Source organism: Vombatus ursinus, unplaced genomic scaffold (genome assembly GCF_900497805.2).
Source record: "Vombatus ursinus unplaced genomic scaffold, bare-nosed wombat genome assembly UNPS02014942.1, whole genome shotgun sequence".
NCBI classification, from domain to species: Eukaryota; Metazoa; Chordata; class Mammalia; order Diprotodontia; family Vombatidae; genus Vombatus; species Vombatus ursinus.
In genome coordinates this window covers 10132331-10149762 of record NW_020954720.1, presented here as the reverse complement: position 1 = coordinate 10149762, position 17432 = coordinate 10132331, and the positions used below count along the sequence as shown (strand labels likewise).

General features: G+C 37.6%; 1 pseudogene; it reads right to left on the bottom strand.

The window, feature by feature from the left end:
• Positions 1-16962, bottom strand: part of LOC114029894 — a 37326-nt pseudogene extending 20364 nt beyond the window's left edge.
• Between the last annotated feature and the right edge of the window lie 470 nt (positions 16963-17432).

Genomic DNA, 17432 nt, shown 5'->3' with positions numbered 1-17432 from the left:
ATCCCTTCTAATCTCTCTGACAGTGACAGAGAGAGAGACAGAGAGGAAGAGATGGGGAGAAAGGGAGAAAGGCAGAGAGACAAGAGTCAGAGAGCTGGAGGAAGAAGAAAAATGCCTTTCTTCCTTACTAAGACTAACTCTTTTGAGATCTGTGTTATGAATCCCACTAGAATGTTTGATCCATCAATCATCCCTTCTCCTGCTTGTATATTTTAGTCACTCTACTACTGGTGCATTTCCTCAGCCTACAACCATGCTCAGTCTTCTGAATCCAAAAAATAAAATAAATTTTAAAAATCATGAATGATGTGATGTTTCTATTTTCTAAATCTGCTATATTAGTCCTCATTATCCTTGACCTCTCTGCATTATTTGACACTATTAACATCCCTATCTTGAAACTCTCCTTACTTGTTTTCACAAATATCTCACTCTCCTCTTTTTTCTTCAATCTTTAGTCCTTTTTTTATATACCTTCTGCTACTTCCTTCCTCTATTTCCTAAATTTAAATGATTATCGAGCTTCTATGCTTAACTCTTTTTTTTTCCTTACTATCCCTCAATTGGTAATGTCATACATTCCCAGGACTTTATCACATCTCTGTAGAAAACTCCCAAGTCTATATCTCTAACTCCTAATCCTGGAGACCAAGTGTAATGTCTACCACCATCCTGACATTTTCCCCTAGATACCATGCTGGCACTTCCCACTCAATGTGTCCAGAGCTGAAGTCATCTTATCTGGCCTCAATTTTCTGCCCGTTCTGCTGATTGCCCTATTTATATTTCTCCTTAGAAACCTATGTTCAAAAACCTTAAAGTCATTTTTTAGTCCTTCTGTTCCTTTGCCCATCACATCTAATCTCTGTTGAATATACCTGTTATACAATGTTATACAATATATATACAATATACAGGTACATTGAATATACCTGTCAAACATTTATTAAGAGCTATGCACTGAATTAAGTGCTGGCAAGGCAAAAATAAAAAAGAAAGACAGTCCCTGCCCTCAAGGAGCCTACAATCTAATGTGGAAAGACAACACACAAAAGGAAGATTAAAAAGTGGGAGTAAGGGAAAGAAGTAAGGTCTGGATCTGGGGACATACTGGAGAAGACCAAATGAGTATAGACAAATAGGAAATGAAAAGGTGGCTAGCCTAAGTGCCCTCCTTAAATGACCAACATCAATCTCGAAGCTGTAACAAAGGACAGCCAGACTTCTAGAGAGGGTTAATCTGTGCTGTGTCCATGAAAGGGAAAGAAACAAGAGTAATGTCAAAAATCAATGGAACAGGGGCAGCGGCAGCTAGGTGGCGCAGTGGATAGACCACTAGCTCTGGAGTCAGGAGGACCTGAGTTCAAATCTGGCCTCAGATACGTAACTCTCACCAGCTGTGTGACTCTGGGCAAGTCACTTAACCCCAATTGCCACACACACACACACACACACACACACACACACACACACCACACACACACACACAAAATGAATGGAGCAGGTCAAAGTGGCAACCAAAACAAGAATAGGGTAAGATGTCAAGAAGGGCAATCAAAAAACAAATGAATTAAGCCAGAGAAGTGAACCTCTTAGGTGTCCTCTCTTATGTGTCCCTTCCTTTGCAGACATGCTTCAATTGCCATTAACTAAAAAACTCAGATCCTTATTAATTTTTGCCTGGATAATTTTAATAGCCTCATAACTGGTCATCCTAATTCCTTCCCTTCTAATCATTCTGCATCCTACTATGAATGTACTTTAATTATGGAAGAAAACTAAGTCAGTGCTTTTGCACAGGACAACACACATGTTGGTTCCTAGGAGACTGAGAGTTTAAGAAGTAGATAAGAAATAATTATAGGGCCAAAAAAGGAAAGTCACAAGAAATTGAAAATGGACCAGAGTTCTACAATCACTTGCAGAACCACTTCATCAAATGAAGGTTTTTATTAATGTTATAACTCTCTTGTTCTTACTGCTCTTTGTCCAACCAAATGTGGAAGCCAGGGAGGGGGACTGGAGAGAGTATGAGAAAGTATGATCCAGAGCAATGAGCAGTTTTCCACATTATTATAACAGTATTTTGTAACTATTTCTTTGGCAACTGACAGGAGGCATTTAAATCAGCTATTTCCTCCTCATAGAATTCCTCTCCAAAGAATAATAATGGCCTTAGCAACTATGAAGGAAATGTAGCCCACACTAGGATACTATCTTATCTGGGAAATTGCCATGGTATTCGTCACAACTGTCACCAGGGCTTAACCCATTAGAGATGTGTTGAATGTAGCTCCCCAAGGGTTCCAAAGTTTGAAAGGCCCAATTCCACATTCTTTTCTGAGTCAACTAGAGACAAACATTCAACATTGAGAGAGAAAGCTTACCCCTAGAGCTGAGCCACAAACAGGGAGACACTCATTTCCAAACATGTTTTCTTACTACATGGGTAAGGCTGTATCCATTACACATACTTCTTCAGTGGTATCCTTTGGAAGGGCCCAGGGAAAGAGGAAGCATCCACACTTCTTTATCATGAGTATAGGGGAGAAATCTGTTCAGAAAGGAGCTGATACAGCCCCTACTCTTTCCCATTCTCTTCTAATCGATGTCAAAGAAGAAGGTTACAGCAGAATTGGTACAATGTCTCATGAAAGACTATGCTCAGACCACAGTTATAAAAAGTTCCCTTTAGAAAGACCCAAGTCTGTGCTGTATATTTGGAAAGCATCTTGGAATTAAGCTAAGAAAATCACTAAAATGCCCATACTTCTTGACTTGGAGATTACACTGCTAGGCAGATATAGGTATATGATATCATATACACCAACATATTTAAAGTAGCACTTTTTGTCATAGCAAATAACTGAAAACAAAGTAGTCATTGGAAATGGAGAAACAAATTGTGACTGTAATATATACATAAATGTAAAAAGGAATATAATGAAACATTTTGTTGTAAAACACAATAAATATGAAGGATACAAAGAAACATGGGGAGATTTATACGAATTGAAACAAAATTAAATAAGGAAAACAGTATGCACAATGACCGCAACAATATAAATGGAAAGAACAACAAAACTGAGCACTGTATAATTATAAAAAACTAAATCTAGTCTTAAAGAAGAGATGAAAAAAAAAGTAACTCCTCTTTTTTTTATAGACTGTGCATACCCAACACCGCAAAAACCACAAGACACAGTTGGGCTATTAGTTTTGCTAAACTGATTTTTTCCCCTCTCTTTTTAATTCTCTTTTATACAGCATGGGGTTTTGGGGGGTATTTAGCAATTTATTTAGAAGTAAAGTTAATGTAAAAACAAAAGAAAGCAATAATTTTTAAAATTTTATTATGCATTTTTTAAAAAGAAGAAGAGAGCTAAGCCTGGATAGTCACAGGCCAGAAGAAGAGGCCTTGGCTCAGTGTACCAGAAGAGGTTAATTTACCCTGAAATTACATTGTCCCAGAAAATAGTTCACTGTACATTGAGAGCAGCTTATTCCCAGACATTTTGTTTACTCACCTTGACTTACCACAAGATCAGACATATTTGGCTATAGTCTGTATGGAATTTTTAAAACCTAGACGCCCTGGGCCTTTAGCAGCGGCAGTAGAGCCAACTGGCTGCTCTGTGTGAAAATCCCGTTCTATCTAATCTTTGTCTCTCAGTCTGCTTCCCTAAGAGTGCTGCCGTGAAGATATTAGATTCTAGAAATGGTGAATGGACTCTGTTCCAGAGTTCACAAGTTTTGTGATATCTTTTTAAAATTGTTTTTTAAAAGCTTATGGGAGGGGGCAGCTAGGTGGTGCAGTGGATAGAGCACCGGCCCTGAAGTCGGGAGGACCTGAGTTCAAATCCAGCCTCAGACCAAACACTTGACACTTACTAGCTGTGTGACCCTGGGCAAGTCACTTAACCCCAGTTGCCTAAAAAAAAAAAAAAAAAACCTTATGGGAAAGAGAAGCAGGAAAGCAAAAGAATTCCACTTTGTATAACAAAAAAGGGAAAATGAGCCGTCCAGCAGCATACCTGACTTCTGGTTGCCTGCTCCTTTGCCCCCTCCCTCTGAGACTTTGGTGAGCTTCTGTCAAGGATGACTGGATAACTCCACTGTGCTTAAATTAGTCAATCAACAAGCATCTATTAAATGCTATCTACATGCTGACCAATTGAGATAAAAAAAGGAAAGTGAAAAAATCCCTGCCTTCAAGGAGCTTACATTATAATGAGGGAGATATGTACAGTTATGATTGTCTAAGCATATATGTATATACATTTATGTATATTTTATATATTTATGCATTATATATATTATGTGTATTTATATATAAAATGAATACAGGGTAAATTGGGGAAAGGGTGCAACTAGGAGCCAAGGTGAGATCTGAACTCAGCACTGAGAGAAAGCAAAAGTTCCAAGAGGCAAAGGTGAGAAGGCAGTATATTCCAGGCAAAGGCACAGGGATGGGAAACGGAGGGCTTGCAGAATAATGGTGGTACATGGAAGACCAGATGGAGAGAATAGGTCACTGGTACTATCTCCCTACCAACAGGCTTATAGCAATTCTTGCCTCATTTGCTGCTAGCAATGAGAGAAGTAGGATTCCTCTGCTGGACCCTTTTGTCTGCACATTCAGTCCCAGATAAGCAGCCATTTAAAAGTAAGCAAATCATGCAGTAAGCAGATCAGAAATCGTCAAAGCACACGTGCTCATGCGCTGAATAAAGGGCACGGCTTCTCCATTATATGTTACATTTAGGTTATATCAATATAGTTCATGTAGCACTCTTTTCTTTTTTTAAGTTCCTAGAAAATTTTGAGTGAGTTTGTATCCAAATAGATAAACATTTCTGTTTATATCATTTGATATTCATATTCAGTATCCTTTATAATCTGCATGGATCTGTGTGATTATTTGTAGATGGAATTCTAGAAAACATGTGTGCTCATATGACCCAGTGAGGCAGCAAGGTGGCATGATGAATAGAGTTCTGTACCTGGAGTCACGAAGACACAAGTTCAAATCCTCCTTCAGGCACTTACTACCTGTGTGACCACAGTCAAGTCATTTAACCTCTCTCTTTATCTCAATTTCCTCATCTATAAAAATGGGATAATAATAACATTTGCCTCATAGGGTTGTTGTGAGGATAAAATGAAATAAAGTTTATAAAGTTCTTTGCAAATTTTAAAGTGCTATATAAATGCTAGTTATTATGATATCCTTATATTTCCTTCAACTGACCCTTACAGAGCAGGCAATTGTTGAATGAATGTAGTCCTTTCTTTCCTTCTTTCCTCCCTGCTCACCTTTATTTCTTTTTCTCCCTTTCCTCTTCCCCCCTCCTTCTTTCCCTGCTTCTTTCCTTCCTTCCCTTCTCCTGACCTCCTTAATTCTTCCTCCCACTTTCCCTTGCTTCATCCTTCCATTCTCTCTTCCTTTTCCACCTTCCCTTCCTTCCTTCCTTCCTTTTAATCTCCTCCCCTACTTATCCTCTTTTTTTACTTCTCTGTATCATTCTGTCCTTCTTCCCTCCCTGCCTCTTTCCTTTTTTCTTCCTCTTCCATTCCTTTCCTTTCCTCCCTCCCTCTCTTAATTCATTCTTTTCATTCCCTCTTCTCCTCCTTCCCTCCCTTTCTTCCCTCTGTCCTTCCTTTTTTCCTTCCTCTTTCTTAAGAAAATAGGTCAGCTCCCTAATGGAGTTCTAATGCAAGGACAACTTATTTTCAATGAATTGACATACACATGTATGTATGCATACAAATTAATCCAAGTTTTTTTAATGTCATATAATTAAATTAGTTTTAAAAGAGTAAATGTACTTATAATCATGTTCCTTAAAAGTAAAACAAAATTATTAAAGTCTGAAGCCCAGATTAAAGAACAAACCAAGGTAATGTAACACTATTTATAAATGCTTTTGTGCCATCTAGTGGAAAAATGAACTATAAGAATTCAATAGCATTTACATTGCTAATATTAAATAATGTATTCTATTGTCTCTTAAAATGCCTAACAAAGGGCCGGTTTCAAATTTATAGAAAAAAAGAAAAAATATTATACCTCTTCTCAGACTCTGGTTCTTAAGTAAATTAGATGTAGGCAATTCTTTATATTACTGAAGTATCCTAAAGTGTTATAGGGACCCCAAAACTGGGGATGGGGACGGGGATAAATGTTTCTGATTTTTTGTAGAAAGTACTAGAGCTACTGTCTAAAAAAAATTGATGTTTATTGTTTTGCATAGATAATTATCACCCATTGCGAAAATACTGAGCAAGTTCTCCCTTCTGTTCCTTCTTTACCAATACCTCAATCCTAGATAACTCATATTAAGCTGGTTTATACTTAAAAAGCTACTAATTGTGCTTCCTCCAGGAACACTCCAGCAGAGACTAGGAATAGGATAATAGGATCACAGGTTTAGAGCTTGAAGGTTGCTTATATAGTCATTCATTCCAACCTCCTCATTTCACAGATAACCAGGAGTTTAGAGATTAAATCATGACAAATCAAACTCCAAAGACCTCACTCTATCTTAAAAGGGTATGTGCCTAAGAATACCCTTGAGATCTTTTCAGTATAAGATAATCTACTTCATTCTTATACATTGCCCAAGTGGGCAGAGAGGAAAGAAAAATCTCTTCAATGCTCCCCTTCATTCCTTCCCCAGGACTTTCACAGCCATTAAGCTTTACCAGTTCTCCATTAGGTCTTTGAGGTGACATCAATTTAAATTCCTGATATCCAAATAGCATTGGAAACAAAACATGAAAAGAGCCCTAGATAGAGACATAGGCTCCAGGCTCTGCTATTAATCAACTGGATAAGTCATTTCTCATTTCTGGGCCTCAGTTTTCTCATATAGAAAATAGTTTGGGCTAAATGATCTCTAAGCTTCAGAACTGGGTTACTACTTCCAGATTGAAGATTCTATTATTCTAAGGGTCATTTTGTTGTTGTTCAGTCACTTTCAATCAGTCCCAACTCTTTGTGAACCTATTTGGGATTTTCTTGGCAAAGATAGTGGAATAGTTTGCCATTTCCTTCTTCAGCTCATTTTATATTTAAGGGTAATAGTCAGTGCTTTGTCTATGGAAAAAGGAAAATCTGGCAGGTACTATCTACCTTACTCTTCAGAAGAGGTAGAGATAATTTCTGGCTAGGGTGATCCTCTTAAGGTTTTTCTGATGAAGGGCACAGGATTTGAGCTAAGGACTGAAAAATAGAGTTTCATTAATAAAGATGGATGAATAAAAACATTCCAAGTAAGAAAAAGTCTTGAGCAAAAGCATAGAGGTAGGAAAACCTAAGGGCTATTTCAAGGACAAGGGAGTACTTTGGATTGGCTGGAGCAGAGAGTTTGTAAAAGACAATAATGGCAAATATAACAGGAACCAGATTAGGGTTCCTTTATCTTTAAAGCTATGAATGATAGTCTTTGTAGTATGAATTTGAATCAGTAAGCAATGGGGAGCCATTCAAAGTTTTTGAACTGAGGAATACCATGATGAAAGAGGTTTGGGGAAGTTTAATATGGGGACAATGTGCAGAATAATTGAAGGGGACAAAAACTGGAGATAAGTGAGTCATCAAAAGATAATTTAGAGGCTCTTATTCTTATAATCTAGCCACTGCTCAGATTTTCACAATCTAGCCCACAGATGTTCAGATTCCTTAAGAGTCTAGCTAATATGGTGAATCTTCAATAAACCTTGTTTTTGGCTGAGAAAAAAGGGCAGCTAGGTGGCACAGTGGATAGAGCATCGGCCCTGAAGTCAGGAGGACCTGAGTTCAAATGTGACCTCAGACCAAACACTTGACACTTAGTAGCTGTGTGACCCTGGGCAAGTCACTTAACCCCAATTGCCTAAAAAAAAAAGAAACAAACAAACAAACAAAAGATAACTTAGAGGAAAACTAGAGCTTGTTACCTGAGTCATAGTCATTCATTGGGATGAGATATATATATCATCTCAGCTTTGGAAATGAAATGGAACCTAAAAGATCAGTCAGACCTGAAATAGAAGGTTAGATATGTCCCACAGGGAATAACAGCTTTCAAACATAAAGAGAATTTGAGTTTGCTGGGGATATTTCCACATGGTAGACATTGAGATAAGTTTCAAGAAAAAGTTAATGAAGGGGGCAGCTAGGTGACACAGTGGCTAGAGCATTGGCCTTGGACTTAGGAGGATCTAAGTAAAACAGGAGGAACTAAATATCTAGGAACTAAATAATGAAATATGAGCAGTTAGATGGCACAGTGGATAGAGTGCCAGGCCTGGACTATAGAAGATTCATCTTCCTAAGTTCAAATCTGGTCCTAGACACTTACTAGCTGTGTGACCCTGGGCAAGTCACTTAGCCCTGTTTGCCTCAATTTTCTCATCTGGAAAATGAGCTGGAGAAGGAAATGGCAAACCATTACAGTATCTTTGCCAAGAAAACCTCAAGTGGGATCACAAAGAGTCCCACATGACTGAAAAATGACTGAACAACAACAAAAATAGAGAAATAACTTCCTGGAATTGGAGTCCTCCAGAACTTGAGAGGAGACTTTAAATGAGGCCCAAAATCCCTATCAACACAAATCTAACTTTGCTAGAAACCTAAAGCCTTGATCCTTGATCCTTTACTGTTAAAGGCAGGCCTGATTCAAGGTCATACCCTGTTAGTTTAGGTTAGATGTTGAGAATGGTACGATATTCAACAGTTAACAAAAGGAGTTTTTCCTAGCCATAGCATAGGGTAGACATGGGCCCCCTCAGGTCTATAGGGAAACAGGGCAGATTGCAATGAATTTCATGGTCTTGGGACATTCTCCAAGTCTCAAGGGCCCTGACCCCATGGTCAGCCTTTTTATACCCTAAGTGACCAGGAAACCAAGGCAATATTGGCAGAGGCTACCAGGAAACTGCATCAAGGCAGGCTTAACTTGAGCTTTGACCCACTTGGGACCAATTAAGTCCTGGGGACAACTTTGCTACCTTTTAAGGGAAAACTAGCCTAATCCCAAAGAATTGGAAATTGAGGGGATGCCCATTAATTGGGGAATGGCTGAACAAGTTGTGGTACACGAATGTAATGGAATACTGTTGTCCCATAAGAAATGATGAGCAGGTGGATTTCAGAAAAATCTGGAAAGACTTACATAAACTGATGCTGAGTGAAGTGAGCAGAACCAGGAGAACATTGTACATAGTAACAGCAACATTGTGAGATGACCAGCTTTGATAGACTTAGCTCTTCTCAGCAGTGCAATGATCTAAGACAATTCCAAGGGACTCATGATGGAAAATGCTGTCCATATACAGAGAAAGAACTATGGACTCTGAATGCAGATCAAAGCGTACTATTTTCTCTTTTTTTTTGTTTTGTTTTGTTTTGTTTATTTCTTGTGGTTTCCCCTTTTTGTTCTGATTCTTCTTCACAATATGACTAATGTGGAAATATGTTTAACATTGTTGTATGTGTATAACCTATATCAGATTGCATGTCGTCTTGGGGAGGGAGGAAGAAAGGGAGGAAGAAAAAATTAGGAACTCAAAATCTTGTAAAAGTGAATGTTGAAAACTATCTTTGCATGTAATTGGAAAAAATAAAATACTATTAAGTGGGGGAAAAAAACTAGCCAACTCCATGTTGGGGAAACTGTGGCATATGTACATGTACCTAATCTGGACAACACCATCATTTTGCCTATTGCCTTTAGACTAGTTTAATGTAGGGGAAACTATAAAAAATTGTCATTAAAATATTTATAACTTCCTCTATATTGTCATTTGTAGAACCTCTCAAACACCGGGAACCTACATATCTACCCCATCTTCAAAGTATTGTAGTAAAAAAGTAAAGTAGTGTATTTTTATCCACTGAAAAATAATGGCCCACAAGCCCTCACTCATGTGTTTACTTTTGTTAATTATCTGTGGGATGCCATTATTTCAAAACAAATATATTTAATGAAACAGCATGGTAAGACAAGGAGTAACAGAGAATTTTCCCAAACCTGGAGCACACTCACTCACAATTGTCCATGCATTTAGAGGGCACAGTGTGGGATCATATATACAGAGAATACATTTGACCAAGAAACATGCATGGAGGATCACAAACATAAAGAACACATATGGGCTAAGGAAATGCATAAAAAGAAGGTTATTGCCTCTCTCCTTTCTCTATCTGCAGCTCTGCTTGGTTTGAACACCACGGAATAAGATGCCTTTCCCAGGATAAGCTGATTACTTGAAATCTTATCACCATGCAGCTAACTCAGCCTTGGATATGCACTACCTTCCTAATTCCCTCAGCCTCCTCTCCCCTCTGTTTGGGGGCCTCGGAGTTGGAGCACTAAAGCTTTTAATATTAATAATAACAATAATGATATTTATATAGTACTTACTATGTACTTGATACTGTGTTAAGCACTTTACAACTACCTCACTTGATCCTCACAGCAACTCTGGGAGCTAGGTTCCTTCATTATCCCCATTGCACAAATGAGTAAACTGAGTCAAACAGAGATTACATGACTTGACCAGAGTCACACAGCTAGGAAGCGTCTGAGGCCACATTTGAACTCAGGTCTTCCTGAGTACTCCGTGAACTTTTCAGCCCACTCACCATTTTTCCAACTGCAGGTTTACTTGCTTTGAACTCCCTGGCCCTGGTGTCCCCGTCCACTACAGTTTCCAGCTTCCTTTTGTGTCTTATTTTCCTCCATTAGATTATAAGTTCCTTGAGGGCAGGGACTGTTTTTCTTTTTCTTATTTGTATCCCCAGAACTTAACACTGTGCCTAGCACATGATAAGCATTTAATAAATGGTTATTGAATTGAATTTTTAGCACCGCTGGTGATGCCATTATGCTCTTTTCCTTGGGTCTGATCCTTGATGGGTTCTACTTTCTGATGAGTCTGTGCTGAGCCTCACATCATATTTTTTGCTGCCCCCCACCAGGTGTTTTATCTCTGTTGCTCCCCACCTCTGGACATGTCACTCTGCTGTCACCACTGCTAGGTGCTGTTCCCTGCTAAAGGTTTTCTAAATGGTGTTGTTTGTCCTTCATCTTGAAGAGGACTAAAGATGATGGTGTCTTGATTTGTGCATAAATTGGATTTAAGTGAGGCAGAGTTGCACAGTCATCAGCCAGATTCTCTCTCCTAGAGTCAACAAAGTCCACGGGCAAGATAAAAGTCAGGTGACTGAGAGGGCCAAGAACGCAGTGGATGACCTTGGCATCTTTGATGTCTGATCAAGCTATTGAGGCTCCACAAAGCCTGTTTTAGGCGCCTTCATAAATATCGGAACAAATTGTTCTCATCCATCCATTGTGGGGAGGGGTAAGTATTCACATGCTTGAGGTACACATCCCCCTAACTCACAGATGGGCCTCACAGAAGACTATTGGTTACCCTTAACTTGGTTTAGCCTATCTGCCAAGACAGTTTTACCAGGGTGTAGATGCTGTGCATGCTGCGGCTTCTTGAAGCCATAGGTGAGAGCTTTGTGACTGGTTGGGCACCAAAGGAGGATGAGCAGCCCTGAAAAGGGCTCAGCAAGCCCCACACCAGAAGTACTAGTCTTCCCTGAACACCCCATATGCCCCTGGTCTTCTCGGTATCATCTCCCTAGGACTGTTTGCTAACCATCCCAATTCCTTTCTGTGCAATGGTTAGAAAGACTCTTCCTGAAAGGGCAGGTTGATAGCTCTTTAGTCATGTTGGTTTTGTTCATTTGTTTCAGTCCTGTCTGACTCTTTGTGACCCCATTTGGGATCTCCCTGGCAAAGATACTGGAGTGATTTGTCATTTCCTTCTCCAGCTCATTTTACAGATGAGTAAACTGAGGCAAACAGAGATTATATGACTTGCCCAGGGTCACACAGCTAGTAAATGTCTGAGGTCAAATTTGAACCCAGGAATATGAGTTTTTCTGACTCCAGGCCTGGAACTCTATCCACTGCACCATCTGGCTGCCTCAAAGTGTTACTTCTATAACCCTTTAGAATTTAAAAAAGCATTTTTCTGCACAACTACCACAAATGGTGCCAAGTATTATGATGCTCATTTTACAGATGAAGAATTGAGGTTGTGATTTAGCCATTTATACAAATCCAGATTTCCTGACTCTGAAATTCATTGCTTTTTTTTTTTCCACTACTAAACCTTGCTTTCATCAAGACATGTGTAGTCCTCTAGTCCTATCTAGTTCTTGGTCAAAATTACCTTGAAAGGTCAGATTTCTATGGAGTATTTTCCTATATCTACAGGGGGTACCCCAGATTCCTCTATATCAGTTTCTTTTCAGGGTGTGCACACTTTAAAGAGGGCATGCATCACTTTCACAGTGTTACTGAGGTTCCCCCCCCAACTTTATTTCACAATTATGCTGAGGATGAAGTGTTTTCTGCTGAATTTTGGCTCTGATTGATACAAACGTTTCAAATTCTATTAGGTAAAGGCCTAGGGAAACAGGAGCAGTATTTATTCAGGGTTTGAACACAAACTTTAAAGAGTCTTTTGCCTACTTGTGCCAGCAAGCTTCCAAGCCTCCATTAGTTTGGTCAGCTGTTTGCTCCTATTTTACATGAAAGGTCCTGCTTTTCAACAGGAACAAAATCACTGATATCCGCACTGGGTTCAGCTGAAGCAACTGAGAACAATGAGCTCTTTTTATGTTGAATAGAGATTTTAAAATTATTCATATTCCTCAGTTCTTCCCCCAACACATTTTTCCAGAGGCTCCCCTCAATAATTAACTATGCAAGCCTGACACTTAATTCTTGTTCTTTTAGTTCTGTTAATATGCCATATCTATCCTTTTTCCTCTGTGTGGTATATACATACTTAAACAAATAAATTGCTTATGCTCCCAAACTATATCTTTAAAGGAATACTTATTAAAACATTGGATTCAATCCTGCTGGTGAGATGGTTACACATTTTGGAGATGCACTAATTCAAGGCACCTAAGAATACTTAGAATACCCAAGAACTTAATTTATAAAGATTCTGTAGAGGGATAGGGACTGGGCCTGTGAGTTTATTGATAGTGTACTCCCAGGTGAGAAAATTCCCTCTACCAATTTGAGATGGCACCTTTTCTACAAAATTATTGTCAGTGACTTGCCCAGGGTTACACAGCCAATAAGTGTCAGAGGTGAGACTTGAACTCAGGTCCTCTTGGCTTTGAGTTCAATCCTCTATTCTTTGTGCCACAGAGCTTCTGCTAAGATTCCAGTTCAGTACGAAGAATGAACTTAATAATTATACCTAAGAGTTGGTAAAGAATGTACATTCCAATTTAATTCATTCAACTTAATAGATATAAGTACCTACTGTTTGCAAGATATTGTGAAATCTTAGAGGACACAAAGATGAAATAAAACATAGTTCTTTTTATTTTTAATTTATGGAATAAAACAAGCATTTCCATAACACAGTATAATAAAAAAAGATGATTGCACATGAAGCTGCAAATCTGTTGTGTACAACTTGCTATTCTTTTTAAATATATAATAAAATTATCATAAATAAATATAAACATATAAATACAAATGAAATATAAACATCATAAATAAATAAAGTTCTTGTTCTCAAATAGTTTAAAATCTAGTACTGGATTGAGATGCCTACCCAAATAACTTTAATACATTTGAGAAAATCATAAATATCTAAGAAATTCAAGGTGGGGCATTTATAGCTGGAGAGATCAAAGAAGTCATCATAGAGGAACTGGTACCTTGAGCTGAGTATTGCAGGAAGAAAGTACAATTGGTTTTGTATGTTTGGCAGTGGGGTATCCATTTCTGGAATGTGGACAGCCTGAAAAATGTACAGAAACCTGAGAGAACAAGGTGAGATCAGAGAAGAGTGAACAGTCTATTCTGGCTGGAACTGAGAGAACAGGAATGGAAGTACTTTGAAATAAAGGTGAAAAGTTTTGTTAGAGCAAGACTCTGGCGGACCCTGAATATAAAGCCAAGGAGTTTTTAAAGTATTTGTTTCACCACCAGGAGGCTCTGCTAGCCAAATATCTGATCAGTATTAGGGGCAACAGTGAATTTCAGGGATGTACAAAACAATGTATAGTGGATGTAAAAAATAAGAATAACAATAATAGTTTACATTTATATAATACCTTAAATTTTGCAAAACACTTTCCTTATTAACTACGCTATGAGGTAGGTAGCACAAGTATAATTATTATACTTCAATAATACAATGATTCAATGATGGGTTCAGTTATCACCTCTGTGCAAGTGACTCAAAAATCTACACATCAAGCTCTTATCTCTCTCCTGAACTTCAGTTTTGTATTGAACTGCCTTTTGGACATCTCCACCTGCATGGCACGTAGATATGTCAAATTTGATGTGTCCAAATAGAGTTCATTATTTCTCCCCTTCTCTTCTGCAGGAGGCAGCTCTAACACTAACACTCTGAGTCCAGGTTCATCGTTGGGATGAAATGAGGCACTCATGAATTATTGGATAGTTAACTGGTCATTAGGGTTCTTAGGATGTGGCAAAGGACATAGTGACTCCTGTGGTCTTCAGAAACCCAGCAAGTGTGAGAGGCTTAGACTCTACATTGCTAGGATTTTCTGTGCCCTTAGATGACCAGGAAGCTGCATCTACTATATGCTAGGCACTGTGCTAAGTGCTTTATAATTATCTCATTTGATCCTTATAACAACCCTGGGAGTAAGGTGCTATGATTATCCCCATTATATAGATGAGGCAAATAGAGGTGAAGTGACTTGCCCAAGGTCACACAGCTAGAAAATGTCTTAGGAAAAATTCGCACTCAGTTTTCCTGACTCTAGGTCTACTACTCTATGTATGGTACCACCCAGTTGGCTAGGCAGTTTTCCATTGTTGAAAGACTCTTCCCTTCTTACTTCTACCTTTTAAAATCAGGTGATTTCCTTTACAAGACAGAGCAGGTGCCATTTTTTGCATTTATTATTCTTCATCTGTTAGTATACTATCTATCTCTCCCACTGAGATAACTTAGTACCTATTTTTAAGTTAGGCTTAGATCACACAGAACCCATGACTCAGAAAACAAAATTTCAGAATATATTGAAATGGAGGGAAATTAATGAAGAAAACAAAGAAAAGAAAAACTTCTGAAAAAAATATGAACATAAGCTAGAGAAGAGGGAGATTTTTAACTACTCACTTAACTGAAAGGGTAAAGAAACAGAAAGGACAAAAGGGAAAACGTAACTAAATGAAAGAAATACATTAATAAAGCCAAACCCTCAAACCAGAAAAAGGATAAACAATTAGGTGCAGGAGTGGGAAGAGAGTCTGTGGGAAAAGAGTTGTAGCAAAGAAGTTTAAGCAAAATTAATTGCAGAAACAAAGTACTGACTTAAAAGAGGAAGGGAAGTTTTAAAATCTTTTTTAAAAAAGCCCTAAAGAAACAAATGGAGGAAAATACAATCTTAACTCTCATAACTTTAAAGATTCACAGAGAATCAAAATGAGAAAAGCTGGAACAAAATTTACTATGCATCAGGTGAATCTAAAAAAGTAAGAGTTAGAAACATGCTTTCAGATGAAGCAAAAATAAAAACAAACAACTTCAATAGATATAAAGAGGAAATTATAAAATACTCAAAGGAACTATAGATAATGAGCAAATATTAACATTGAACATATAAACCAAATGGCATAGCATCTAAATCCATAAAGTAAAATTTACTTGAAACATGAAAAGATAGATAGTAACAACACCAAATAGAGATTGCAATCCAATTTCAAGGGGAAAAAAGGACTAGGTGAAAAGGAATTACCAATGTGGGGGGACAGAGAGGAGAGAAACCCTGGTCCATGTGAATTTACAAAATTATATCAAATTTTTAAAGAATATCTATAATACAGATTAATCTCAAAAATTAAGATCAAAACCACTACAAATTCCTGAGACAAATATAAACCTAATATGTAAACAAAGGAAATATCAAGCATAGAGCTATACATAAATTTCATTACTAAATTTTGACCCAAAGATTTTTTTTTTAAATTCCGGCAAAAGGACTGCAGTAATTTATCCCCTTTCCACCCCAAATCATTTAACATGATCAAGTTATACATATACTAAGCAGGTAAGGATGACGGTTCAATATTAGTAAAACAATATAATCATATTTAAAACAAAAACATCCAAATTCACATTATTATATCAATACATGCAAAAAGTCTTTTACAAAATACAATACTAATTTATGCTAAAAACGCAACAAACATAGGTAGAATATCTCTCTGAAGCCAAAATCTAGCATTTTATGCTATAGGTAAACACTAGAAGTATTTACAATAAATAGAGAAGGAAAGGAAGGATGTCTTTCCCTGCTGATGACATCATTCTAGAAATGCTAGAAATAGTAAAAAAGGTGAAATTAAAGGCCCAATTTCTTATACATGACACAATTTACTCAAAATGTATAAGTAATCTTTATATTAAAAATAATTTATCAATATTTGTACCATTAAAAAAAGAGAAGAGGATCAGATCTGGTACTTTTCATAGCCATGAGTAGGCTACTGCAATAACTTCTTCATTAGTTGGCTTGCCTCCAGACTCTCCTTGCTTTCAATCCAGCCTGCACATAAGGGACAAATTAAACTTTTCGTAATAGTACTTGAGTCATTGCCCCATGCAAAAACTTTCACTTCCCGTTGCCAAGTAGATAAAAGCAAAAATGCCTTTAGGAGGAACACTGAAGTTCCTCCATAATCTGGTCTCCATCAACCTTTCTGATTTTAACTTAAACTGTTCCCATATATACTTTATTTTCATATTTGTGCCCCCAGCACTCAGTACCCTGCCTGGAACATAGGTGCTTAATAAATGTTTAATGACTATTGTTATTTCTTCCTCATTCTAGTTATACTGAAACATACTTTGTACATTCTTACCTTCCACAACTTTACTCATGATATCTCCTCTTCATTCCCCAACCCGATTCCTCACCTAGCCTTCAATATCTAGCTTAACTGCCACTTACTGAAATCTTCTTAGACCACACCTGATTATGGCGATCTATCCATCACTTGAGCTATAATAAGTATATATAACTATATCAAACTGATCTGAGATGTCAGAGTGAGAGGAGTGAAGGAAGTCAGGCTCCTTACATATCCCACAAAAACAACAAAGGGAAAAGAAATGGTTATACACACATACACAAGAGAAACAAACAGAAACTACAATAAAAATGTGTAGAGTGCTGATACAATTTAAATATGCATTTAATATATAATGGCATATATTATTATAATCCCATGATATCATAGTTTATGCAATGTCATAAATATCCTACAAAAATGTATTGTTTATTTTTCTTTTCATTTTAAAATGAGAATAATGTTTGTTGTGCCTACTTCCTAAGGCTGTTGTGAGGATCA